This window comes from Heterocephalus glaber, unplaced genomic scaffold (genome assembly GCF_053883595.1).
Source record: "Heterocephalus glaber isolate CG9 unplaced genomic scaffold, H.glaber_assembly_v1.0 deba00001755, whole genome shotgun sequence".
Taxonomy (NCBI): Eukaryota; Metazoa; Chordata; class Mammalia; order Rodentia; family Bathyergidae; genus Heterocephalus; species Heterocephalus glaber.
The window spans coordinates 3965652-3993293 of record NW_028258453.1 but is presented as its reverse complement, the minus strand read 5'-3'; the positions used below and the strand labels follow the sequence as shown (position 1 = coordinate 3993293).

Sequence of the window (27642 nt, the reverse complement as noted above, 5' to 3'; positions counted from 1 at the left end):
CATTCATCAAGTATATATTGAGTGTGGACCCTATGAGAAGCCTCAAAGCCAAATGCAATTTTCCAACAATGGAAGCTTGTGCCAATGATGATTATTATATCCTCTCTGATAATTCATTCCTCAGGAGTAACAGGAAGGAGAAAGCATCTATTACAGGATGATATAATGTTCACAGTAAAACATCATAAAATTTATCCAGGGTTCTTACGAACATTTAATGAGGTGATATAACAAATGAGACAATGGAACTGGAAGCATTTTATAAACTCTAAAAAAACTATTATAATTATTTTTATTGTTTGTGACACACATTGTACTCTGGGTCCAGAACTGTTCCACAGGTGGGAGAAGGATTTTGTGAGTCTAGCTAGAGGATGGCTTTGGAGAAGAATAATGTGAATGAAAAGGCAACAATTGGAAGAGGAGCTGCTTGAGTAGCAGAGAAGGCTGGGATAATTCTTCTCTGAAGAGTTGGTACCACTTATTAAATTAACAACTTAGAATCTTGATTCAGCAGTTATTGTTGTGTAAAAAAGACAAGTTGTAAATTCTAAGACTTAGCTGGTCCATCTTTGAACCCTATGTCTTAGGACTGCTGTGAGAATTAGATAAAATAAGTACTGTAGTACCTCAATTCACAAACTTCATTTGCCCCATGACTTTGGAAAAGATGGCCACGCTCGTGGGTTTGTCACCCAATGTAGAGTTTGTAAACAAAAACAAAAATTTGCCAAATGCTTTTGTTCATGACCCAAAAGCATTTGTGACCCAAGGTACTGCACATGACAATGTCTAATCTATGTAGAGTCCTAAAAAACTTTAGCTATTCTTTCATTTTACTTATCCTTCTCTTCATATTTGCCCTGGAGCTCTTGGCCTTTATTTAAAACAGAAATGTGCTGTGATTGTCTCCCTGCATATTTTATAACCTGGATCTCTAATACTGGTATTATCCATTTAGAATAGCATGTGTGCCTTGAAATTTTTTCCTTGGACCTTATCTAGGAAGACATAGATAAGCTCAGTTTAAGTGCATCTCCCAGTTTTTCTCATAATCAGTTGAAATTGTTTCTCAATTTAGATCAATGTTCTTTAAAACAACCAAATTGTACCAACACCAAGCATAGCAGATGTTCCATAAGTTAAATGTTCTCCACTACTCGTCAGCCATTGTCCGCTTATTGTAAGAAATGAGTTATTACTGAGGTTGATGGCTCCAGATTTGAGTTCATTTTATAAGCAGTCCAGAATATCAACTATCTGCATACATTTCCTTCTGCTCAATAAAAGGTGACCTTTCTTTTAATCTTTTTCTGAGGTTTCTCATTAGAGAACAGATAAAATGATGAAATAAGGGGAGTTTTCTTTTGCTTCAGTTCAGCTTTGTGTTGTTTTTTTTTCCAGCACTTTGCAGCTACAAGATCAAAAACAGTATGTAGTGCATGTTAAGAAGGACAGCAATTAAAAAAACTTTCAAAGACTGAGAAAATCTTAAAAATGGCTCAAATGTCACTTTCCTATTCAAGTAAGGCATTTATTTCCCATTCCTCTCCACTTGTTCCATGACCTCATTTTATTTCAAGTATTATCCCCGTCAAAAGGGCCCAGGCCGTACCTGAGTGAAGGGAACCCAGGGGTTGTGATGAGAATACAGCCCAACTCAGAGCCATACACAACAACTGCCCTATTTGTCCTCTCATGTCCTCCATCTGCCTTAAAGTGTTCCTCTCTTGCCTTTTCCAGCTTACTGCTTTTCTGTAAGTACATGATTTCATTCCCTCCTAACTGCACATTAGAAAGATTCTTGGACGGGTGTCTCTACTGCTGATACTTTGTCTCCAATTCCACCTCCAGACTGCCTCCAGTGTCATCTTGCTTCTGCATAAGATATTTAGAGCCAATTCCTAACTAAGAAACCCTTGTCACCTGGAAGGCAATGGATAGAAACATGGTCTGGCTCAGTAACATGGTTATATTTAACTTGAAAAACATTTCAAATTCCTGGGCTCCTTCCAAGGCCTCGCAGAATCAGTTTGGAGGAAACAGTCTGGGAATCTATAAACTTAGTAAACACACCAGATGATAGCTATATGTAAGCCTACTTAGAAAACCAGCCCTGTGATATGAATGGAATAAAAATCTGAGAGTCTAAGGATTCTATGTAAGAATTGCAATATTGCATTAATATCTGCAAGGAGCTAAGCAAGTCATTTAGCTTTCCAGACTAAGGTTTCCCATTCGAAGATGGAGATAATAACAACTTACACTCACCTTTGTTGTGAGGCTGACATATGGCAAAATGCATGAAAGATCTGATGATAGTGAAGGTATAGTATGTCTCCCTGCTTCCTTTCTCAATATAAACAATTGCTGTCCTGAAATGTTATAAAAAGATTAATTACTACTTTTTCTTCCCACCAGCTAGATAGGCTTCCAAAAGGCAGTCTGAAATTTTATAACTATAGTGATAGTCAGTTTGTTCTTTGTTTCTCTGCAATCATGGAAGTCAACAGAGACCTGAGGGCCAAAACAGAGAGTTTTACTCTCCTTAAAACACAATGTAACTGACTAGTGTATATCAGTGTAATCTGGATTTACAATGGAAATTCTCCAGGACGTGTTCAGAGGACAGTCCAGCAGGAACACCTGCCCTGTGAATAAGGAGGGACTATGCTTCAGCTCCACTCTCCAAAGTCTGAATCCAAACATATCTAGAGTACAGGGCAACTCCTGGAAGCTGAGAGGAGGAGGTGTTGAAGCACATTTAAAATGACTTCCTGGAATACGGAATGGAGAAATCTTGAGTTGATACGCAACAAATCAATGTCATCTGTCAGCAGTCCCTCAGGGACTGCTCATCGGGGATGGAGGCTTGGGCCAGCGGGGCCACGTCCTAAAAGCAGAAGGACATAGCTCATCTCAATCCCACAGTGCCATGGCTTTTACCCAGCTTTCCTCCTTGAAGGATCTGTGGGGTTCAGAATTTGCCCCACATGATTGGTTTGTGGGACAGTTGCAGGTGAGATTTCGAGAGGTGACCTGTGGTGGGCTAAAAATGGGAAGCACACATTCTCGGTAGATGGGAAGGGGCCTAATTCATGAAGAGTGGAGAGTATGCTAGCATTTTGCAGATGTATTCACCATGCAGCCTATTTTTCTAAAAGCCCTGGCCTAGCCTCACTGACTGATAAAGGTCTCTTCTTGTTCTGAGTCTCTGGTATTTGTGACAGTGGAGTGAGGTTGAATAAGCTACTTACTATCCTAAGTGCTGTCAACCACACAGTGACTGAATAGGCTGGTTGGAAAATTCAGATTCCTAGTTTACCTGGCCTATATGCTAGCATCATTATTTATTCCACTTCTCCTTTTTCTCCCCTGTCACGGAGATCCTCTGGGTATTTTCTTTTTTTCACTCACTCTTCTGATGTGTATTTATGTAATAAACTGCCATTCTTGTTTATTTTTCTCCTGTGAGAGCCAAGAATGGCAATACTCTCCTTAGGGCAGTGCTAACTGAGGACAGATGACAACAGCAAATGGTGTTTCTCCAGTACCTGCAGGACTAGTAGGTTAGGAGATGTAAAATCACTGAAATGAAAAAATGAACATCTGTAGAGTCTGGCTGCTTTGAAAGTGGTTTAGAAAAATTCTCCTGACAAAACAGGGGTAGGCTTTGGAGATAGGATATGGGATTCTGAAGTGGCAACAAATCAAAGAAGCATTGTTTATTTACTTAACATATCTGTCCAGTGTCAGGATTATGATAACACAGTGTCAGAGTGGAGTCTTGGGGTAATAGAGCTGAGAGAGGAGGTGGGGAGGCAGATGACAGGTGAGGAGTATGGGCCATCATCAACCTTTGTCCGTAAATGTGCATCCTGGAAAGGCTGGCTGCTGTCCACTGCCAGCTCTTGGGTTAAGCCAACTCCAAGAATTCTCTTGACTGAGGAGAGCTGGCAGGGGTGAGCACCATCCCACAGCTGGTGGGTACAGGGCTCAGTCCCTTGTCCTTTTGCCAAGCAGTTCTGTCTTCAGGAAAAGCCCAGGACCTGGCTGTGCTCCATATTCCACCTGCGTTACATTTCCATTGCTCCCGGGCCCAGGGCTTCTTTTGTCTTATCTTCCTTTGGTTTTTTTCCCCCTCTTTTTAGTTTTTATTTTTTGTTTCTATTTATTTATTTACTTATGTTTTTTAAATTTTATAATAAGCCCAATGAAATTATTTTTATGATTAAAAATGTTGCATGTTTATGGATCAAAGCATACATCAATATAGAGTTCACATATCATAAAATATGTCCTTTTAATGTGTAAAGCTTGCTCAGTTTTAGTATGCTCACAAAGTTGTCATTAATTCAGAACATTTTCATCACTTCCCCCTGAAAAAAAATCAATACCATTAGTAGTTGTCTCCATTCATTTCTATTCTTCTAGCAGTCATTAATCTATTACCCTCGGTTTCTGCATTTGCTTGTTTCGAGTATTTAGTATATATGGAATTATATACTATATAACCTTTCATGTCAGGCTTCTCTCACTCAATATAGTGTTTTCAAAGTTCATTCCTGTTGTAGTATATATCAGTGTTTCATTCCTTTGATTGTCAAATAGTTCATTGTATAGACACACCATAGTTTATTAATCTTTCCATGAATTCATGGACATCTGACTTCTTTTTTCATTTTATCTTTTATAAAATAGTATTTTAAAGATTCGTGTACAATTTTTTATGTGGAAATTTGATTTTAATTCTCTTTGGAATACAACTAGAGATTGGAGTTGCTGGGTTACATGGTAGGTTTATCAGTATAAAGAATGTTCAAAGTGTTTTTCTTTTTCCTAAGGAGCTGCACCATTTTTAATTTTCAGCAGCTATATATGAGAGTTCTGATTTTTTTCATAGCTTTGTCAGTATCTGCTGTGTTTGTCTTTGTGATTCTGGCTCTCCTAGTGAGTATGCAGTGGTTTTCTTTGGCATCTGACTTCATTTCCCCAATAACAGTCATACTGAGCGTTTTTTTTTTTACATGTGCTTATTGGCCATTTATATATCTTTTATGGAAAAATGTCTGTTTAAACATTGAATTAATGTTTTTTGAATTGGGATCTTCTTTCTGTTGAGTTGCAAGTGTTCCTTATGCATTCTTCCTATAAGGTTTTACCAGATATGATGTGGAAATGCTTTCTCCTATACTATTGTATGTCATTACACTTAATTCCTGATGATTTTCTTAAATGAAAATATTTTTAATTTTAACAAAATAAAACTTAATTTTTATTTGCTTGCTGTGCTTTTGATGTCACACCTAAAACATCATGGCCTAACCTGAAATTAGGAAGTTTAGTCTTATTTTTTTCTAAATTTTTTATATCTTTAGCTCTTACACTTATATCTTTGATACATTTTGAAATAACTTTTACCTCTGCCTAAATCTGATTACTGTAATACTATTGATACTATTGTGATTGTTCCTACATGCACTCTTAAAAAATCTACACTGAAGACTTTATCTCCAATAACCAGACAGATGAGTCATAAAATGTCAAGCTCAAAATGGGAAGTGGGCAGCAGTGCAGCTGCGTATGCGCACAGTGATCACAGGAAGGTTCTGAGGCTGGCATCCCTCCGAGAGGGCTGGTCCACCCTCTAGATGCTTCCCATTGGTTTATGCTGTCAGAAGTAGACTTAGCGGTTTTTGCTTTGCTCCCCAAGTTACATTATTTTATAGAAGAATTTTTTTAAAGTCACAGATACGGAAGTATGGGCAAGTTAATATCCAAAATGTCATCTGACAAATAACATGTGTTAGTAGGAAAAAGGATAATGCATATTTAGTAGCAAGTTTTAATCATTAATATATAATTAAATGAATGTTATAAAGATGAGCATCTTACAAGAGAAATAAATACAATTGGGGCTGGGGATTTAGCTCAGTGGTTCCACTGCCTGCCTTGCAAGTGCAAGGTCCCGAGTTCAATCCTCAGTACCAAAATAAATAAATAAATAAATAAAATTATGTTAGGTCCAGGCTATGTATATTACATGATACTGTGCAAAATGGAATAAATATCTGCTTATTTTTTTAAAAAAAAATCTAATTAATAGTGTTAGCATACATTATATGGTCAAGATATTTGTAGCTTCATTATCGCTTTGGAGATATTTCAACTTACTTTGTTGAATTACAGAGTAAGCTTTATGCTCAAGAGGTCTAAAGGATAAAGGGGAAAGGAGGGCAGGATTTGTCCAGCAGTTTACTGGAATTGAATATGTTTGCATTTTTCTTTGTAAATTAAAGTTTGATGAGCTATTTCAAGCTTTTTCAAGCATTAGAAACTCATAATCATACTTCAGTATGAAGGGTACTGTCATCAGCTGGTTTCCATTCTCCTTTCACATAGAAAGAAATTACATCTCAACAAAAAGAGTGGAAGTAATTGGCCCAGGGAGGTAGATGAATTAGTAGAAAGACTCCTGTAGCATCCATACCTGACCATTTCCAGCCTCAGACCCCAGTGCTTGCAACAAGCCACTTGAAAGTTCATGATGGCTTCACACTATTAAAATTGAGAGGATATGAGTTTCTGTCAAGGCATTCTTGAGTTGGGGCTTAGGAAAAAAAGGACAGGTGGCTTGTTTCATCAAGTAGGACAGCACCTCGGACCTGGGACCCAGCATAAAGATGAATGAATCTTGGATCATATGCAAATATTAAGTCCCCATGAAGCAGAGGCAAGTCTTTCTCTTACTCTGTCAGAACCAGCCCAGAGCAGGATCTGGGAGAGCAAAACATTAATCACACTACTACCCAGGGTTGCCAGAGTCACCTTTGTCCTCTGGCTCCACTTGCAGAAATGACTCTGGGAAGAGATCCTGTAAGGTATTATAGGGGTTGCCAAAATGTAAGAAATTCCTTGTTCTGAAGCAGAGTGTGAATTTTTATATTCATTGGAAACCAATTGTCCATATTTGTAATTGAGATTTTTTTGATAATTCTTCCATTTTTTGATGTTCTACAAGATTTAAAAACAAAATCTCAAAATAGTTTTCATAAATCAATTTGACCTTGCCTTGAAACCAAAACAATAGCTAGTTCACTTGGAGCAGAGATATAACAGTTCAAATAGCAAAATATCTCCCAACGTCAATGTAAATAAGATAAAACAAAAATAAAGCAGTTCATATTTTTATATTAAAAGTAATTTATAGGAGCCCCTTTGTTTCACTGAATTTAAAAAATCATTATACAACTAATGTATATTTAATATCGTGTCACCATACAATGACAACCACTGTTAATATTTATATATGTTCTTCTTGAGCTTTTGCTTGATCTCTGCATGTGTGTTTTAAAAGATATTTTAGATTCTGTATATATAAAAGATGACACTGCCCCACCTCTGTAAAATAGTGTTATCAAAGGACATTCCTTGAAAATGAAGACTGGCTGTCACCTTCATGAGCTGTTCCTAGACCATCCAGAGTTAGCCAGTGTGGCTGGTCCCATTCATCCTCATCACAGTGTTGGCTGGTACAAGCTTACCATCCAGAAGGCTTTTATGCAACATACTTGATTATAAAAAAAGAATCCTGCTAGTAATGTACAAGATCTATTGTTTATCCAGAAACTCAGGACAAGTAAGAGAGCAATGCTTATTTGTACTTACTGGTATTTTCTGATATTACTACTGGCCCTTCCTAAAGATAACAGGAAAGTAGGTTGCAGCCAGAAGCATTCTAGCTATCCAGTCCACTCAAAGTCCATGGTATGGAGGGAGAAATAGGTCAGAGAAGTCAAGCCATGTGTTTTAGGCCTTATTACTGGTAGAGTCACCATGTCGTACCTATCTTTATGTGTGTTCTTTTGTTTTTCTTCTGTCCTTAGAGGGACTGCAGAGTTTTCTTTTGCATCTGACTATCAGAACCTAGAATAAACATGATGTTACCATAACTCTTGCAATTACCAGAATGAGAAAAATTCTAATATGTGTCACAGATGTTTGCTTGAATTTTACCATTATTCAATTTATTTAAATCACAGATAATAGTTTTCACTTGACTGAAATGTGAATTTTACAAACCGTGAAAGCTTATACGAGGCTACCAAATATGATAGTGAGCAGTTATCCATGGAAAAATGAATGCAAATTATAACTGGCAAAGGAGCAAAATTAAATTAGACACCAACACACCCTAGGTTCTTCTGTCTCAAATGATAGTCTTGTGGCTGCTTTGCTGAGCATTTGATGAGAAGTGAAAGGTATTATCACTCTGCAAAATATGACAAGGAATACATTCAATAAACAGTTCTTCTGTAAGTGAAGATCTACCCTGAGGTATAGTTCTTCAGAGAAAATGAGACTTTAAAAAAAATTTCAGGAGTTGTGCTGCAGATGTAGGTTTTAAATATGTGTTCTTTATATCTCTGGTAATGGGATTTCAGACTCAATTTTTGCCTTGCCTTTTATACACAGTTCTGCAGTGGTGTGTATTGGAAGAAAGTCTTATGAGGTTTTCATTGACTACAATTCTACTCATTTTAAATACTTAATTAAAATATGGGTCAGAGGGGCTATGTGCTTCATGAATCCTCCCTTCCTTTTGCCATTTGACAGGTCTATGAGCTTGAACAAATTGATGACCTTTTTTGAGTCACCATTTTTCTTCTCTGCAAACTAAGTCTGGATAGTCAGAGATGATTTTCCATAACAAATGGATTTAATTTTGGATTTGTATACTCAAAGAAAAGACAGTGAATCCCAGGCTGGGAGAAGAACATAATCAAGCCCCAAAAGAAAGATGCTTAGCAATGAGGCCAGCATAGTAGGTTATAAAGTTGAGCAAACAGAGTGAGGTTGAATTGAGGTGAATTAAAGTGTCCAGTATTGCTGTGATAAGGGGTAAGGAATCATTAGTATAACTTGAGTCATGATTTTAGAAGATGAGAAATAGCTGTTGGAAGGTACATCTGGCACATGGATAAAAGGGATTGGTTTAAACCATATTTTTGAATAAGGGAAGAAACTGAGAGTTTATTAATCTAGATCCCTGATTTTTGTTTGATTGTGTGATAACTGACATCACTGACTATAATTTATAACTTTGGAAGAACAGACTACTTCCAAATTAATAATTTATCCTAATCCTGAAGCTAAACAAAAGTTGCATTTGGGTTGTCTTTTCTCCGAGATTTGGCCAATGCTAGAGGTACCAGACGATCACTGTGCTCTCTTCCACTGTGAGATCCGCCTTTGCGTGCACAGCGGGGAGGAAGTCGCCATCACTAAAATTGGCCTCCTTCTGTTCCATAGCTGAGTTTGCCATTTACTTCAGGAGCTGAGCGCTCCATCTTCTCATGGTGACTTTTGATCAAAGTAAAAGACCAGTATTAGAATTAACATGGTATTTTTGAAATTCTACTCTACGATTCATTTTCCACTTGTAGATGAGGCAGAAACCAGAACCTCCCATCTTTTCAGAGTCATAAATCATGTTAAAATATAGACTCAAAATACCCCTGAGCTGTTTAAATTTGTGTCAACACCCGACTATCTGAAACTTTTTGTTCTGCAAATCCTTTTTTCTTGAAACTTCTATTAACATCTAGTAAAAATAGAGTTCAAAACAGTGGGGATAAGGGGGAATTCATTCCATTCCAACCAACAAAGGTAAAATGCACCCTTTCTGAAATGTTTAGTGGCTATATTTCAGTGGAAACCATGGACTAAAACTATATATATATATATATATATATATATATATATATATATATATATATATATATATATCTTGCTTGCTTCCCTAAAAGCAAGAATCCCCTGGGTAATCACATAGGTGATTGGGTGATTTATGGCATGATAATTTAGAAAAAGCAGAAACCTTCACGTTAGGAGTCCTGAATTTAAAACCTTTCATGATCACTGGTTAGATGGATGGCCTTTATATTTATGCAACACAGTTTTCTTCCCAGTAAATATAATAATCATCCATAAGTGGTCATGAGGCTTGAAGAAGATTATGCGCACAAGACTCTTCAGTAATTCCTAACCCTCATTAGCAGATGTATTCTGGTTTGAAGTGTGCCTGTGTCTACTTGTGTTGTTGTCTCAAAAATTAAAAGCAATTCCTACGTGGTAAACAGAGTTAAAGGAAACCATTTAAATAAACTTTCCTGTGATGGCTGAGTCCTTGAGGGTATGAAATGCTTCAAATTAAAGGACAAGACGAGAACAAAACTGCCCAACACATGCAGGCTTTACAAATGCGTGACATCCCTGGGCCAAATCTGCCTGCTGATGTATATCCTTTGGCTGAAACTGTGTTTTAATTGAAATGGGTTTTATAGTCAATAGGAGCCACTGCTAACTTTCTGCTTTACATCCTGCTCAGAACTCATGTTTGTGCCCTTGCTTGTCCCTGGGAGCATTGGAAGTTGCTAGCTTGTCCTCAGCTGTGTGTTAATTCACTTGACACTGAGATGAACTGGATCTTACCTGGGCCTGTGAGGCCCCAAGGAGACCCATGTCATAAATGACCTGAACAGAACTCCCTAAGCAGGCCTGAGTCAGAGAAGCAAGAAAGCTACTTGCACCGAGCCTGCTGTTCATAACTCATAAGACAACACATGGCTAAACGGAACCTACCTCTGCTTCAGTTGAACTGACCATGCGGGTCAAGGCTAGGTAATTATTAAAAGAGAAATAATAGTGGAAGACATCTTGATATACATTAACATAACATCTATGGAACACAGGTTTTTTTATGTGTACCATATTATGGAATTATTAATAGTGTAAAAATAAATCTGTGTCTGATATTAAAAACTCATCCCATGTATCACCATATTAAGAAACTATTGTTATGAGAGAAATCCGTGTCTGAGAGAGGAGTGATTTATTCAAGGCCATGCCGATAGAAGGGAGACAGCCAGGGATGGAGGCAGCACTGGGAATAAAGGGTCTGTGCTGGGGACCTCTCTGTACACATGGGTTTCCAGATTTCTTTTGTCTTCACCTGATGTGAAGAAAACTTTCTTCCCAGGTGCTATATGAGAACCCCTGTTTTCTCCATTGGCCATGTGTCAACGGGAACAGTTGCTACAGAGTTTCATAAGGAACTTTGTATTAGAAATGTGTATATTTGTATTACTAACACTGGAAATGTAGATTGCTAAAATTTAGATTACTAGCAATGAAAAGTTCAAAATTCTACTAAAATAGAGCCCTTTTAAGATGTTCTTGCCCTTTTTCTGCTCCTGCCTCCTCTGAGAGAGCTGGTCTGTGGAAACAGGGACTTCCTTTGCAAGCCCCCAGCTGGAATCTTGGTCCAGTGTCTCTAACTCATGCCTGAAATAATTTTATCCTAAATAATCCACCTGGTCATTGCTGACCAACTCAAGTTCCCTCTTCCTCTAAACCATAATGGCAGATTGCTGCCATTTAGGAGCCAGCATTCTCTAGCTGAGGAGTACCAATGGTTTAACCTTTTGGAAAGCAAACAGATAATATATAATAATATTAATATGGAGCAATATTTTTAATATTGAATATTCAAGATTCAGTAGCCTCCATGCTAGGACTTGGAAATATGGTCAGACTTATACCAAAGATGCAATAACACTGCATTGCTGTTACAGCAACTCTTGAAAAATGGGCAAAGAGAGCAAGAATTGTAATATAAATAACCATGTTTCCACATGATGTTTTGTTCTGCTACAATAAAATAATGCAGTTAAAATATATTTAATGATTGAGAAAATGCTTAGGACATGATGTTAAGAGAGAAAAATGTATGCCTTAAATTATTGTGTGTGCATGTGTGTGTGTATGTATGTGTTCTGAACATCTCAGCCCTCATTAGTCTAAAATACAGAGATTACATGAAAGTCTACATTGCAGTGCATTACTGAAACTTTAAAAACTTTATGAGAAGGAAATAAAGAAGAAAACTAAACCTTATCTACTTCCTAGCATTCTACAATACAGTAGGGTGATTATTGTTTACAGCAACTTATTATATAGTTTATAAAGAAAAAGAAAAGTTCAAAGGCTCCCAACACAAAATAATGATGTCGTAGGTACTTTTCTCTTTGCTAAGACAATATAACCAACACCCACAAATTGAAGAAGAGGTTTATTTCATCTCACAGTTTATAGAGGTTTCAGTCCAGTCAGCTGGCTCCACAGCAGGGTAGCATGGCAAGGGCATGGCAGAGGAGAGCTGCTTATGGCATGACAGCAGGAAACTGAGAGCACTCAAGGGAGAAGAAGGAAAAATATTCTTCCAGACAACGACTCCAGTGACCCACCTCTTCCAACCAGGCTTAGCTCCCAACATCACATATAGGTACAAACTCATCGGTAGAATAATCCATTAATGATTATCACATCCTCATGATCCAGTCACTTCCCAAAAGCCCCTCCTGTGGGTGCATGAGGCTTTGGTGACACATCTAGGGGTATGCCATAACAAATGGTAAATGTTTAAAGAGATGGAAGGGCTAATTAACCTGATTTGACCATTATACAGTATATACCTGTATCAAACTATATACATATGTGTAATTATTTGTTCATGAAAAAGATTTTAAAATATGTAGCTATTTGTTAGAGAGTCCATCCAGACTATCTATTGATTCTTAGGTATCCACAGTCTCTTTTTAAAATGCAAAATGACAAAACATCTACTTAGCATTCTGCTCAACCCTCTCGGGCCCAGGATGCTGGTTGTCTCCTAAACAACCTACAAAGACGTGGAGTCTTAATCCTGACCCAGCCTCAGTGCCCACATGAGGTATCAGGTCCACTCACAAATGCCCCTAGCACTCCCTGCCTACTGCGTCTCTAAATGTTGCTGCTTCTAGTGTGATCCATCTGCCCACCTGCTTAGACTTCTCTGAGGCCAACTGCCTGCCTGGCCTCCCACCAATTGTCTAATAACATTTTACTTGTGGAAGCCCGTTTCCATCTGCCCTACTGGCTGTCTTCCCATCAGAGGCAGCCACAGCCAGCCCTCCCACTCCAAACTACCACAGCCGGCGTCTGGTCTGGCTCCTGGTCCACAGGTCTCCTGGTGCACTGTTGTGCTGCCATGGTTCACCCTGCCATGTCTGGAGGTAACTCCTTGACAGTTTTTAAAACATTATGTGTCGTGGTTCATACATTTTTTATCCAGGCAAAAATAATCTATATCTTCTGCAACTTTCATTTTTGATCTTTGACCTGTTCTGGTTTCCCTAAATTAAATTATTTGGAAGAAGTGAGCAGCTGAAACTTTACTGTATTTTTTGAAGGTTAAGAACTGACAAAAGAAAAAATATATAGCTGATTTAATATTCGTGTCTTTCAATTCGCTTCACACTGGAGTGTGGAGGTGAACCTAGCTTGTGGGAAATAATAAAGCCAATTACTTTATCCATTCCTTTGAGTGAAATACTGCATCTATTTTTTTCTTCCCAAAACAGCATAGATCAGGAGTACAAATTGGTAGTTGTCTGCCCTGGGTATTCCAGGCCAAGATTATCAGTTATTATTACAGCATTGTATAGTTGCTATGATGTCCTAAAGAGCATTCCTTGAAATTCAAGCTGAACTCTCCTTTGGGGTCTCTTATCTATTCCTAAAATTATGGCTACTGATTTCTAACTCTCCTTTAGTTCTTTGCTGCAACATATACCAGTTTACGATTATGATAAAAAGAAGCTAAATTACTAAGCTGCTTTCTCGGGAGACAAATATTGAGTCCTCTGCACTCACCACTGGCCTTTTAATTCTCCAGTTTTGGTCCCTAGGGGTGCTCCTCTGGAGACAATCACTAACCCCCCACTCTCAGCAAATGTCACAGGTAGAGTAGCAGTGAATTGCAAATAAAGACAGCTAAAAATCATCTGGCATTTGAGGAAAGCGATAGCATTGAACAGTGTCACTGAACTGAATAAAAAAGAAAAGTTAAGAGAGGAAAAATGAAATGTCACCCGAAGCCCAGTCTTCTTGGTATGGATGGTCTTCATTTCTTAATATCATCAGCTTCTCCAGAAGCTGTCCTGCTCCTCTGAGCAGAGGCCCTACTCCCTCCTGTGACCTGAAAAGTAACTCATCTGCTGCTTTATGCCAATCCTAGGGAGAACCTAGAGATGCTGCCCCACTACAGTATTCCCAGAATTGACTTGATCTGTTTCCCTAGGGCCCCACTAGCGTCAGGCTGCCGGGATGAAAAGCACACTTGAAGGCTCTTGCCACATATTGAAGTAAGGTTCTCCTCTTTTTGTTTGACAATATGATTTCCATCTTCAGTATAATCCTGCTTTGTTTTCAGAAGTATTAAGGAGTTAAAATATATCTTCCTTGTGTCCCTAAGGATTTGCAGTAGAAGAAAGGATACCACCCTTTGTCAGGGAGGCTTTTTGATCTGAAACTTGGATTCTGTCATCACTGAGCCACTTCTGACTTTTTCCGGAAGCCACTCTCAGCAGTCTGAGGCAGAAACAATCTCCCATGCGTTTCCTTGTGTCAGAGAAAAATATGGTCTTGGTATAAGACTGTGTAAAAATGTCCTGCATATATCTGTGCTTTGAGGAGCTCCGTTCTTTTATAACAGCCACAGATGCAGGCTGTCAGAAACAGGAGCTTCCCGTACCTGGTTGGGCTCTGGTCAGAATCAGCTCATCCTGCAATAACTTTCACCATATTTGGGCTTGGTACTTCCCATTTTAATTTCCTTCAGACATATATTACAAATGCAATCTTTACACTGAGAACAGGGGACTATTAAGCAGCAAATATTATCAAAAGTAATAAAATGAGGAAAATACCTGGGTTAGTCTCTCTCTGTCTCTGTCTCTCTCTGTCTCTCTCTCTGCTTCACAAACCCAGTGGATTGTAGAGATGTAGAGACTGATTACATTTCCTGATCATCATCTTTTTTTATGCTCTCATGTTTTAGGAAGGTTATCTTAATGTCATCTGCTGACCAGCAGCTTCACAGGATGGCCAGATGTAATACAACACTCTTTAGAATTCCTTTGTAAGTTTCCCAAAGTTCTGATTTATGTAGAACTCTGAATGATTGTTGGGGATTGCAGAATGGATATTAAATGGAATGATTCAGTTAGTAGCAATTCAGTCCTACATGCTCTGAGAGATATTTCTAACTGAAGACAGAGAGTTGTAGACCCTGAGATTCAATTCCTTTAGGAGAAAGGACAGTTCAGCACAAGGTTCAGTAAGCCACCACACCCAGGCTGATTCTAGCCCATCAAATGATTGAGGGCCTATAATCTAAGAATGGTACCTGCTTTATTAACTGGCTGAAAAAATTTTCAAAGATAGTCATATTTCATGGCATGTGAAATTTATATATTACTCAAATGTCAGTGTCCATAAATGAATTTTTATTGGAATAGAACCATACATACTTATTTATACATTATCATGGCTGCTTTAGAGCTATCAGGGAGTAGCATATTTGTCATAGAGAATTTATCGCCCCCAAGCTTAATTTGTTAATTCCCTAGTCTTTTAATGAGAATGTTTGCTGATCATTGCTTAGTGCATTAAGAGTTACTAATCTGAAGGACACAGGGAAAAAATTGCAACTAGTGGTTTTCCAGATGTCTTTCAAAGGTGTCTTAAAAGTTCAAGGACAGCACAACTTTACACAGTACACGTGGGCAGAGGAGGGAGAAGAAGCAGACACACATGCAGACGGTCTTCCATATATGAATTTTCAACTAAGCCCCTGGTTTTTACAGTAACAAAGTCACACTTCAGAGTGAAAATTCAGTAACACCACAATGCTCTTAGTTTTCACTTTGGTTTTCACATTTGATTATTTTCTTAGCCTATAACCTGCTTACTGAACTTATGCTGAGTTTGAAGAATTCCTTTTAAAACTGATTTTTTGGATTCCATTGTATTCAGTAAGAATGAAAGAAGTGACGATTTCAAAATGACTCAGAAGCAGAGGCATGTAAATGTTAAAGAAGAGAAACTAAAACTGATGAAAACACTAAAGAGAACATGATGATTACTATCTGATAAATACCTGGATATTAATCATGATTTTGAAGATAAAAAATGAAATGTGTGCAAAAATCAGTGAGGATACAATCCAGAGGAACCAGCCAGTGTGGTGGGAAATTTATGAACTGGAAAATATTTGAAGTGTCTCTATCAACAGGAATGCAAATTCCCATTAGATTTGTTCTAATTCAAAGTAAAAAGAGTTCCAGATGAAAAGTTGATCATGGTTAAAATACTGTTAACAAAATGATTATTTGTAAGGTGTGGGAAGTTTTGGAGGTGAAGTTTCAATATGGATTCAAGGAAATCAGATTCCCAGGAATTAATGTTATACACCATTAGGATCATGCAGGAGCAAGGTATCTGTATCTATAGACTTTTAGAGTACCAGGGAATTGACTTATTTAGAAAAATAAAACTACAGGTATACCCAATAGAAAGTTTATCATGAAGGAGAAGTGGGATATATGCCGTTTGGAAGATTTGGAATTACTGTACATACTCATTCTATTATTTGACGCCAATTTGGTTAGTGCTAAGCTTAAAATCTTCTTTGTAACTTTGGTCTCTTCAACAAAAGAACTTAGGCACAAGGTTTTAGAAACTAATACATTTGTAAATGAGGGTGCTTTTACTTTTTCTGTATAGCCAAAAAAAATAAAGGAAATGAGTCAGATTGATGTATGGATTATAAATAAAAGTTGAAGTTTTCAGTACAGATATGCTAATGGCCAAGTCTAGAAAATATTATTAACATATACAGAAATATCCAACCACATTAAGTTCTGTACTTAGTAAAAACAGAGGATACTGCAGAGGCAGAAAGAAAACATTTTTGCACCACTTACAATGACATTTGAAGAGAGCGTTTTAAAATATCTTCTAGTGTGGTAACAGTAGATGTTCATTTCTTTCAAATGACAGTGGGAAGGTTCTATTTATTTCATCATGACATATTCATACCCAACAAAAATTTAGAGAAGTTAGTGCAAAATGGAAAGTGGAGTGGAGATACAAAATGCCTCAGATCTTTGTTGCTATTATTTCTACAAACTTTTAAACAACAAAAATTATTAAAGTTTATATGTAAAACATTTCTAGATACTTCATTAAGACCACAGCACCACGTATATTTAGTTTCTGTTATAAAAAATATGTATTTCTCCTTTTGATTCTCTATATTCTATCTTTTAGCTGAGTTCATCCAAAATGAGTTACATTACTACTTGACTTACAAATATCTGAAATTTGAATTATAATTAATTAAAGCTATAATGCAATCTCTAAGAAAATATTATCTTTTCTTAAAATGGGAATTAAAACCTTTTATATTCAGAAAGTAAAAAGACCTTATTGAATCAGAATAGTTTTTAATAAACTTTCATTTTATCTAAGCTTAGAAGTTTGAAAAAATTGTTCTTCTACTAGTAAGTCATAACTTAAATGCAGATTCAACAATTTTTAAAGCATTTCTGCTTGTAATCTCAATATCCATTCATTGTATACAATTTGAAAATTAAGGACAAATGTAAGAAAACTATCAACAAATCTAATCATCAAGAGATAAGGAACAACTAAAATATATTATTCTCAATCTTTTTTCTACTATATATGTATATAAAAGAATAGATATTATTGAGTAGTGTTTGCTTTTCTTTTCTAAAATGTTTTATAAGTAATCATCCTGTTTCTAATTGTAATTAAAATGTTTAAGTACATTCATAACTCTTACAGAATTCTATATGGTTATTGAAAGGTTTTATAATACATGCAAAAGTAAAAAGACACACATTTGTGTGTGGAAATGTGTATTTGTACATGTGTGTGTTGTATGCTGGCGAGGGTGGAGTTTCAATTTGATTGGCTTTGGGATCCACCCTGGAGACTGGTAGAGCACACTTCTAGGGGCATCTGCATGGGTGTGGAGGCATGGCCTTGGGGTTGATGTCCGGTCTCTCACCCTTTCTGTTCTGGCATTGTTCCTATGCTGTTTCCTGGCTGTCATGAACTAAGCAGCTTTGTTCCACCGTCCACATCTGCCATGAGGTTTCTCCTTGGAGCCAGCCAACCGTAGACTGAATCTCCTGAAAGCATGAACTTAATTAAACCGTTTTGTATGTGTCAATATTTTGTCCCCGTGACAGGAAAGCTGACTAATGTATCTATAAAAACCAAGGTAAATATCAATCTAAATGTTAAAATTCAATTATATACTAAAATTTTAATAAACAGCCTTCTAAACATTACATATTTTTATCACAAATTCAGTTATTAAAAAATATTAAAAAATATTAAAAAATTCATTTTTCTCCTTGTTATCATGAACATTCTGTTTTACATAGGGCCTTAGAATTCTTTATTGGATTCTCTACATCAGCCAGCTTAAAATGGTGAGCGTTAAAGATCACTTCAGTCTTTAGGAGGAAGCCTGGAGTTGGTGCTTACCACTTCTGCCTGGCATCATTTTTCTGCGTTACTGAGAGCATGCTATTGTTATGATGCTATAGGTAGCATTGTGTTCCCCATTCTTGTGAATATAACCTTTTTGAAAATAGGGTTTGCAGATGTAATCATGTTAAAACAAGGTAATATGGGATTAAAGTCTGGCTCAAATCCAATGATTGGTATCCTCATAAGGAGATATTTGAAGATACACAGGCAATGGTGAAGTTTATGAGATTACAGAGGTGGAAAACTGAGTCATGCTGCAGGAGTCAAGAACTCCAAGGATTGACAGAAGCAAGACAGTAGGACAGGCAAGGAAGCATCATTTCCTAGAGGCCTTGAGGAGGACATAGCCCAAAGAACACTTGATTCAGGATGTCTAGGTTCTGTAGTTACTAATCAAATATATTTCCAAAAATAGAAAAGTTAAAAAACAGTGATAATATTAATGAAAGGTGAAATGCATGGCAAAATTAACAGGATGTATCAGCATTAAAAGGCATATTAAATAATGAGAAAAGCACAATTTAGCATGGTGATGACTAGCGATTATCCAACATAAACGAATCTACATAATAAATGAATATATAGGGCAAATTGCACTAGATAAAAAAGTTTGATACAAATAATTATAATAGAAACTTCAATTCTGTCTTCTGTCATAAAGATGTTTCTCTAGAGAAAGATCTATATACAGAGAGAGAAAAATTAAATGAGTATTTACATGAAATTTTATATATTATTGAAGTAAAATAAATAATTACCAATTACAGAACTTATAAAATCTAGCAAGCTAATAAGTTCTTGTAATTTTTTATGTCCTTCATTTGTTTATATCAAATCTTAAGTCTTTTTTTAATTAAATTGCTCACTGCGATTTAATAGGCTCAGTGATGGACACTGTATTTAGAAACTCTACTAAAGTACCGTTGCAATATGTATTCACTTAAATACAGTTATGCACTTCATAGGACCAGTCAGTCAATGAAAGACTTTATAATGGGTGCTGGTGCCATAAGATTATACTGGAGCTGAAAGTTCCTATAACCTAGTGATAGTGTAGCAATGGTAATGTGGTAGCATAGTGCATTACTCACATGTTTCTGGTGATGCCATTGTAAACAAACCTACTTTGCTGTTAGTGGTATAAAAGTATAGCAGTAGAGCACATACAATTGTGTAAGGTACCTACTACTTAACAATAAGTGACTATTAATATTTGTGGGATAAAAATTATACTTTTTATTGTTATTTTAGAGTGCATTTCTTATTTAAAAAGTGATAACTGTAAAAAAGCCTCAGGCAGATCATTCAGGAGATATCCCAGAACAAGCCATTGAATGTCAGGGGAGAAGGCCTTTCATGGTCTTAGTTTGTTAAAACTCAATTTTTCTGTTTTTACTTTTGTTGCCTTTGTCTTTGGGGTTCTATCTAAACAGATCATCTACTACCCCAATGTCTTAAAGTTTTCCTGTAGTAATTTCATAATTTCAGGTTTAACATTTAGGTTTGATCCATGTTGAGTTGATTTTGGTCTACAGTTACAATTTCATCAATGCATATGTATATACACATTTGTTAGCAACATTTATTGAAGAGATTGTCTTTTTTTCCTCTTAATGCTTTGGGTGCCATTGTCAAAAGTATGTGTAAACATAGATTAAGGTGCTCTATTCAATATGATGGTACCATGTTGTTTTGGTTGCTGTAGCTTTGTAGAGTATTCTGAAGCTAGTTATTGTGATTCCTCCATCATCATTGTCCTCCCTCCCCGTCTCTTCCAGGATCACTCTTGCTATTTGGAGTCTTTTGTAATTCTGACTGAATTTTAAGATTTTTTTCTCTATTTCTGTGAAGTTGTTTATACTGTAAGGGAATTCTATTGAATTTGCACATTGTTTTAGATATTCTGGCCATTTTAACAATAATAATTCTTGTGGCCCATGAATAAAGGATATCTTTGCATTTTTGCATCCTCTGTAATTTCTTTCATCCATATTTTATACTTTTGAGTACAGAGATCTTTCACTTCCAAGAACATATTCCTAAACAAATTTTTGCCTGTTGTGAATGGGATTGCTTCTATTTTTCAGTAAGCTAATTGTTAGATCCTATAAATGATACTATTTCTTATATGTCAACTTACAACTTTACTGTTAGGTCATAAATTTTAACAGCTTTTTGATGTAGTATTTAGGTTTTATGTATAAAATTATGCCAACTGGAAACATGAATAGTTTAGCTTCTTCCTTTCCAGTTTAGATGTTCTTTATATCTTCCTCTTGCCCAAGTGCTCATCCTTAAAATTAATCTTATATTATATAGAATTAGAGAAAATGGACACATTTGTTTTGTTCTTGATCTTAGAAGAATCACTTTCAGTTGTTTTCTTATTCAGTATAATTTTAGCTGTATATTTTTCATAGAAAGGCTTTAGTTTTTGAGATGTGATTCTTCTATAATTAATTTGTTGAAAGTTTTTATCATGAAGTGATGTTGAATCTTACCAAATGCTTTCGCTACACCCACTAATGTGGTTATATGGACTTGTCCTTTCTTCTGTTAACTCGTTTGCATATGTTGGATCATCCTTGTATCCCTGGGAGGAATTCTATTTGATCATGGCAAATGGAATTTTGATGTGCTTCTCAATTTAGTTGGCTAGTTTTTTTAAGGATTTTTGCATGTATATTCAACAAGGATATGGATCTGTAATTTTGTTTTACCTATGTGTGCTTTTGGTATAAGAGTAATGCCAGCCTTATAAAAAGAGCTTGGCAGAGTTCCTTGCATTTCAAATTTTTGAAGAAGGATTATTATTAGGGTTAAATGATTTTTTTGTTTCATCAGTAAAGCCCTCAGGTCCTGGACAATTTTTAGATAGGAGATTTTAATTTTTTTCCGTACCAAGGATCGAACTAAGGATCTTGCCATTGGTCATATGGGAGCATATTATTTGATTTCTGTACATTCATATACTTTCCATTCATAGTTTTGATATCAATTTGTAGTTTCTTCTGCTGTGGTATGAAAAGATAGATGATATGATTTCATTAATGTATTGAGAATTTGTTTTTGACATAATATATGATCTATCCTGCAGAATGTTCTATATACTAATAAGAACATGGTGTGTTATGCTGAATCGGATGAAGTATTCTGTAAATTTCTGTAAGATCCATTTTTTCTGTAGTACCAACCAACTCAGATGTTTCTCTGGTGATTTTTTTTTCTTTGGTACCGGGGATCAAACTCAGGACCTCACCCTTGCGAGGCAGGCGGCAGAACTACTGAGCTAGATCCCTGGCCCTTGCTCTGCTGATTTTCTGTATGTACAATCTTTCATTGCAGAAGATGGGGTGTTGAGGTTTCCAAATATTACTACATTAGAGTCTATCCCTCTTTCTTTAGATCTAATAATATTGGCTTTATATATTTGGATGGTACTTTCTTGGATGTGTATGTATTTACAATTTTTATATCTTCTTACTGAATTGATCTTGTGAATCAATAATGACCTTCTTTGCTGCTACTTGTAGTTTTTGATTTAAGTACTATTTTATCTGACATGAGCACAGCTATTCCTGCTAGCTTTCTCATTTTTGTGATGTCTTTTTTCTAATCTTCACTTTTAGCTTGGTTTCTTCACAAGTGAAGAGTGTTTCTTGTAGGCAGCATGTAATTGTGTCTTTATCCATTTAGCCAGTCTACTAGTCTCAGTAATGGATGAATTTAATCTATTTACAATGTAGGTTATTATTGATAGGTATGGGCTTCTTTCTGTCAATTGTTAATTTTATTCAGCTTGTTTTTGAATATTTTTGTTCTATTTTACTTCTCATTAATTTTGTGATTTAGTAGCTTTCAGTCATACTGAGATTTGATTGTCTTTCTCTTTTGTGTATCTATTCTCCTAGCAAGTTTTGTATTTCCTTGAAGTTTCATGATAGTAGTTATCATCCCTTCATTTGTAGTTTAAGATGCCCTTAAGTAATTCTTGGAGGGCTGGTATGTAGATGGTGAATTCCCTTGGTTTGTGATTATCTAGATTTCTCCTATGATTTTAAAAGATAATTTTGATGGGTATAGTATTCTTAGTGAACAGAGTGTTTTTTTCTTCTTCTGTATTTTGAATATGTCATCATTTCTCTTCTAGGCTATAATATTACTGCTGCAAAATCTGTTTTCAGTCCAATGAGCATTCCTTCATATATGAATTGATGCTTTTCTTTGATGTTTGGTGATTTTATCTTTGACTTGTACTTTTGACACTTTGACTATAGTATGATTTGGTGGAGGTCTAATTTAATTGAATCTAGTTGGAGTCCTTCGCATATCTCTTTTACAGTTTGGGAAACTTTCAGCTATTAGTTCATGAAATAGGTTTTCAATGTATTTCCTCTTTTCTTCACATTCTAAAATTTCCATAATGAAATTTGTTCACAACACTCTGAGAGTGTTTTTTCTCTCTTTTTTCTTTCTCTTATCTCTCTCTTTCATTTATTTATTGATCAGATTGAGTTGATTCTGAAGATCTGTCCTGAAGTTTAGAAATCTTCTCATTGTTCTAGCCTGTTGTTCTTTTTGTTTCTCTATTGCTCTCCTTAGTTCTTTAATTGAAATTTTTAGCTCTGAGTTTACTGATTGTTTCTTCTTAATGATTTATATCACTCTTGTGAATTTGTCATTCATATCCTAAATTATTTTCCATACTCTCATGTCTCACTGAGTTCCTTATGTTCATTGTTTTTAAATTGTTTTTTAGGTGATTTCTCAGATTTTTTTCAATTTAATATCTATTTCTGGAAAATAGTGTTCTTCTTTTGAGGTATCATATTTCATTTCATGTCTCCTATTTCTTATATCGATATCTGCACATCCAGTGTAACATTCACCTCTTCCAATTTTATGGAGTGGGTTTTAAAGGAAAAGGCATTTCTTTTTATTTATTTGGGGGCATAATATATCAGTTGGATAGGTGCTTGAGTTTGATAATAGGTGTGCTCAAGTGCTTAGTCTATGTGATTTCTTCATCTTTTATTATCAGTGTCTGTGAGTGCAACAGTCTAGGCTGCAGACTTTTACAGTGGTGCTTGTACTATCTGGTAGTGAATGTAAGCTTTGAAAGGTGTGTATTCTCACACTGCACAGAGTGAAGCCTTGATGTCACTAGTCTTGTGTGGAAAGCTGCCACTCTCTCAGTAGTACACCATATGGACAGGATTTTCCCCAGATCTCTAAGGGCAACCGTAGGTGATAACAAGTTTAAGGACACCCACAGCCACATAGTGAATCACAGGATGCAAAAGAGACTTTTCCCAATATTGTCAGGATAATGTAGGAGATTCTGGGACCTGTGGCATAAGCAGCCATGGTTCTGGATTCTAATGATGGAATAGGGTCATTTTTAGGTTCCACGGGATGACCACAGGTGTGATTGGGATCTATGGCACTGATAATTATGAATTACTGATGTAGGAAAACAAAAGGGACCATCACTGAGTTCCATGAAGGAATTTTAGTTTGTGCTGGGACTTGTAGCACTGTCTGCCACTTTTATGAAGCCATGATACTCAAATACCCTTTTCCAGGTCACAAGAGATAAACACAATGGGTACCAGGGGTTTTGACACAAGCATTTGTGGTGTAATATCCATGGGCTGAAAAGAGGATGTTCTTTAGATCTCCTAGATATGTCCATGTAACATTTGATCTTGTGTTGCTGGTATATATACTGAGAAGTTATAGGACATTGAGAAGACCTTTGCGAAGTCCTGTGGGTTGAACATCAGTGTCACTGGGTTTAGTGGCTTTAGTATCCGTGGTCTCACACCTACAGAACATAGACGGGGATGACCCTAGGTCATGAGGAGTAAGTTCTACTGGGGACAGGACTTGTGGCTTTTGGAGCCCCAGACCTGGAACTTAAGAACATGAATGACAAGCTCCTCTGCTCTTCAGAAACAAGTGGGGTTATGCTGAGACTTTTTCACCTGCTATTGCCATACCAAGTGTGCGGCCTGAGAAGAAGCTTTTCCCTTTTCCTTACAACAAAGTACTGGGGGCCAGGGCATTTTGACACTGGTAGCCTTGTCCTTAGGCTGCAGGAAATGGCTGGGACTTTTCTAAGTTCCCAATCAATAGGCACAGGTATGGTGCTGACTTCACATGAGCAACTTCAATCCCTAGGCTGTGAGCTGGGGACACCTTCCCTAGTTCCCATGGGACAAGAAGAGGTGGGACTCTGTTTGTGGCTTCAGTAGCCCTTGATCCAGCAGCTGCAGGATGCTAAGGGTGCTGTCTTCTCTTCAGTGCTGGTCCAAGGCTTCTGGCCAAGTGAGGAGGCCAATTACTGGCACCTAAGCCAAGATGGCATATTTCAGTGGCTGTTTTCGTAGTTGGGTTCTGAAGGTTTGGCAGACCCAAAGTGGATTCTTACTTTTTAAATTATTTTTAAATGTATAACTTTATTATCATTCATTAAACACACATATATACAAAAATTAAAATTATTCAAAGAAAAGCAATGCAAGGGAAAAATACTATAATAATATTCAAATGTAATAGAACTCAACCAAAGAAAAACTGAAAAGTACTTAAACATTTCACCATATAATTTAAAAAAAATCTCAAGCATTAACAAGACATCAAAGGATGTGATTTTTTTAAGAAAGATTTTCAAAACTAATATTGAACAAATAGTGGTCTGGAAAAAGAACTCTAAATATCTAGTAGACTCCACAAAGCCAAATTTTTTAAATTTAAATTTCAATACAGTCATGTGACATGTGATAGAAATATAAACTGAGGAATATGTTATTAGATAATTTCATCTATGTGTATTGCAAAGTATCACACAGAGTGCCAACTTCTAATAGCAACCTGAGAAGATATATGTTAATAATCTGTGATGGCCCCTTGATATTATCCAAATACACAGTTAAACATGAGATACATGTGGCTACCATTGGCACAGCAGCACACTGTTTTACAGTAAACTCTTTTGTATAAGTAGGATTATGCTCTAAAGGATGAAAAGCACAGCATGTTATGATGAGTACATAAAACAGTAACAGTCATTTATCACACTATCGAGTACTGTGTACTGTACATAATTGTATGTGCTTCTTTGGAAACACAACCTTCTCTCCTTTCATCTCAGTGACTCTTCATTCCCAACCCACCGGTGAGCTCCAGCCTAGTCTCTATCTACATCTCTTCCTATAGTTTTAGGCACAATCTATATATGGATTCTTTCCAGATTCCAGCCTGTAACTCTGATCTCTCCCCTTCCCCTCTGGCCAGTCCTACTCCTACGAAGCTTTTCTTCCTACTTCAAATTATCAGTTATTTGTATTAATCATTTTAATCCTTAATTACACTTTCAGTTTCTCACACAAGAGAAACTTTTCGGTATATACACGTGTGTCCTATTTATTTCACTTAAGAGGATGGCCTCAATATCCATCCATTTAGCTATAAATGTCTCTAGTTTCTTGTTCTTTATGGCTGAGTAGTACTCCATTTTATTTTTAAAAACCACATGTTATTTATCCAGTTTCCAGTTGATGGGGACTTGGGCTGTATCCAAGCTTCAGCTATTACAAACTATGTCAGTATAAACATGGGTGCACATATATATATTGCTGTGGTATGATTCTTTTAATTCTTTTGGGAAGATACCCAACAGGGTAATAGCTGGGTCAAATTGGACCACTAGCTCTAGTTCTTTGAGGTATCTCCATACTGATTTACACAATGGTTGCACCAGTCTGCACTTCCACAAAAAGGAGGAAGGGTTTCTTTCTCCCCACACTCCCACCAGAATTTGTTATTGGATGATTTCTTGATAGCAGCCATTCTTTATGGGGTGAGGTGGAATCTCTCGGCGTTGTTTTCATCTGCATCTCTTGAATGACCAGTGATGTTGAACATTTTGTCAAATATTTATTTGCTGCATTCCAAACAATTCTAAGCAATATCCTAGAAAAAGACAATGAAGGTCACAACTCCATGAGGCCCAACAGAGGGAAGCCAACAGTCAAGGTAAGAAACTAAAGGGAAAGGGGGAAAAATAAGAAATAAAAGAGCCAACAACAGTAAAACATCATGACAAGGATGAGTCAATATCTATCAATTACAACTATCAATGTTAATGGCCTCAATCCACCAATCAGAATAAACAGAATGACAGAATGGATTTAGAAGCAAAATCCAGCAATATTCTGTATACAAAAAACACACCTAACTCAAAAAGAAATACATAGACTGAAAGTAAAAGGATGGAAAACAGGTTCTCCACGATGCAGGAACCCAGAAAAAAGCAGGGGTAGCAATCTTATTTCCAGACAAAGTAGATTTCAAACCAAAACTAATTAAGAGAGACAAAGATGGTCACTACATCCTTGTGAAGGGAACAGTCCAAGAGGAAGAGATGACAATCATAAATATATATGCACCAAATAAAAATGTCCCTACTATACAAAACAAATATTAATGAACATGAAAATCCAAATAAGCACTAAAAAATTGTAGTGGGGAACCTCAATACCCCACTATCACAAATAGACAGATCATCTAGACAAAAAATTTACAATGAAATTCTAGAACTGAACCAAGCTATTGAACAAATGGACTTAATAGATGTTTACAGAGTGTTCCACCCCACAAAATCAGAATACACATTCTTTTCAGCTGCACATGGGTCATTCTCCAAAATAGACCCCATGCTATCTGATAGGACATGTCTAAGTAAATGTAAAAGAACTGAAGTTACCCCCTGTATATTTTCAGACCATAGTGCAATAAAATTGGAGATCAATAACATAACAAACAGCAAAACTCCCACAAACACATGGAAATTAAATAAAACCCTCCTGAACAACCAAAGGGTCACAGAAGAAATTAGAGAAGAAATTAGAGAGTTTCTAAAAGTAAATGATAATCCCAGTACAAAATACAGGAATCTATGGTACACAATGAAAGCAGTTCTACTCGGGAAATTCATAGCAGTGAATGCCCATATTAGGAAAACAGAGAGAACTCAAATAAATAACCTATGCAGAAACTCAAGCTCCTAGAAAAAGAAGAGCATCACAAACTCAAAGCTCACACAAGATAGGAAATTATAAAGATCAGAGCAGAAATCAATGCAATGGAGACTAAGAGAACAATACA

At 36.4% G+C, this 27642-nt stretch overlaps 1 protein-coding gene and 1 long non-coding RNA gene across 10 annotated transcripts in view; one reads left to right on the top strand and one right to left on the bottom strand.

The window, feature by feature from the left end:
* Window positions 1-27642, top strand: part of Nrg3 (neuregulin 3) — a 1056615-nt gene that overhangs the window by 884872 nt on the left and 144101 nt on the right. The gene's annotated exons all lie outside the window — the stretch shown is intronic.
* On the bottom strand, window positions 308-14993 carry LOC110346292 (uncharacterized). The gene is made up of 3 exons (XR_002390230.2): window positions 14811-14993; window positions 2272-2375; window positions 308-1414 (listed from the first exon to the last, which is right to left on the bottom strand). It is a non-coding gene; the product is annotated as an uncharacterized LOC110346292 (long non-coding RNA).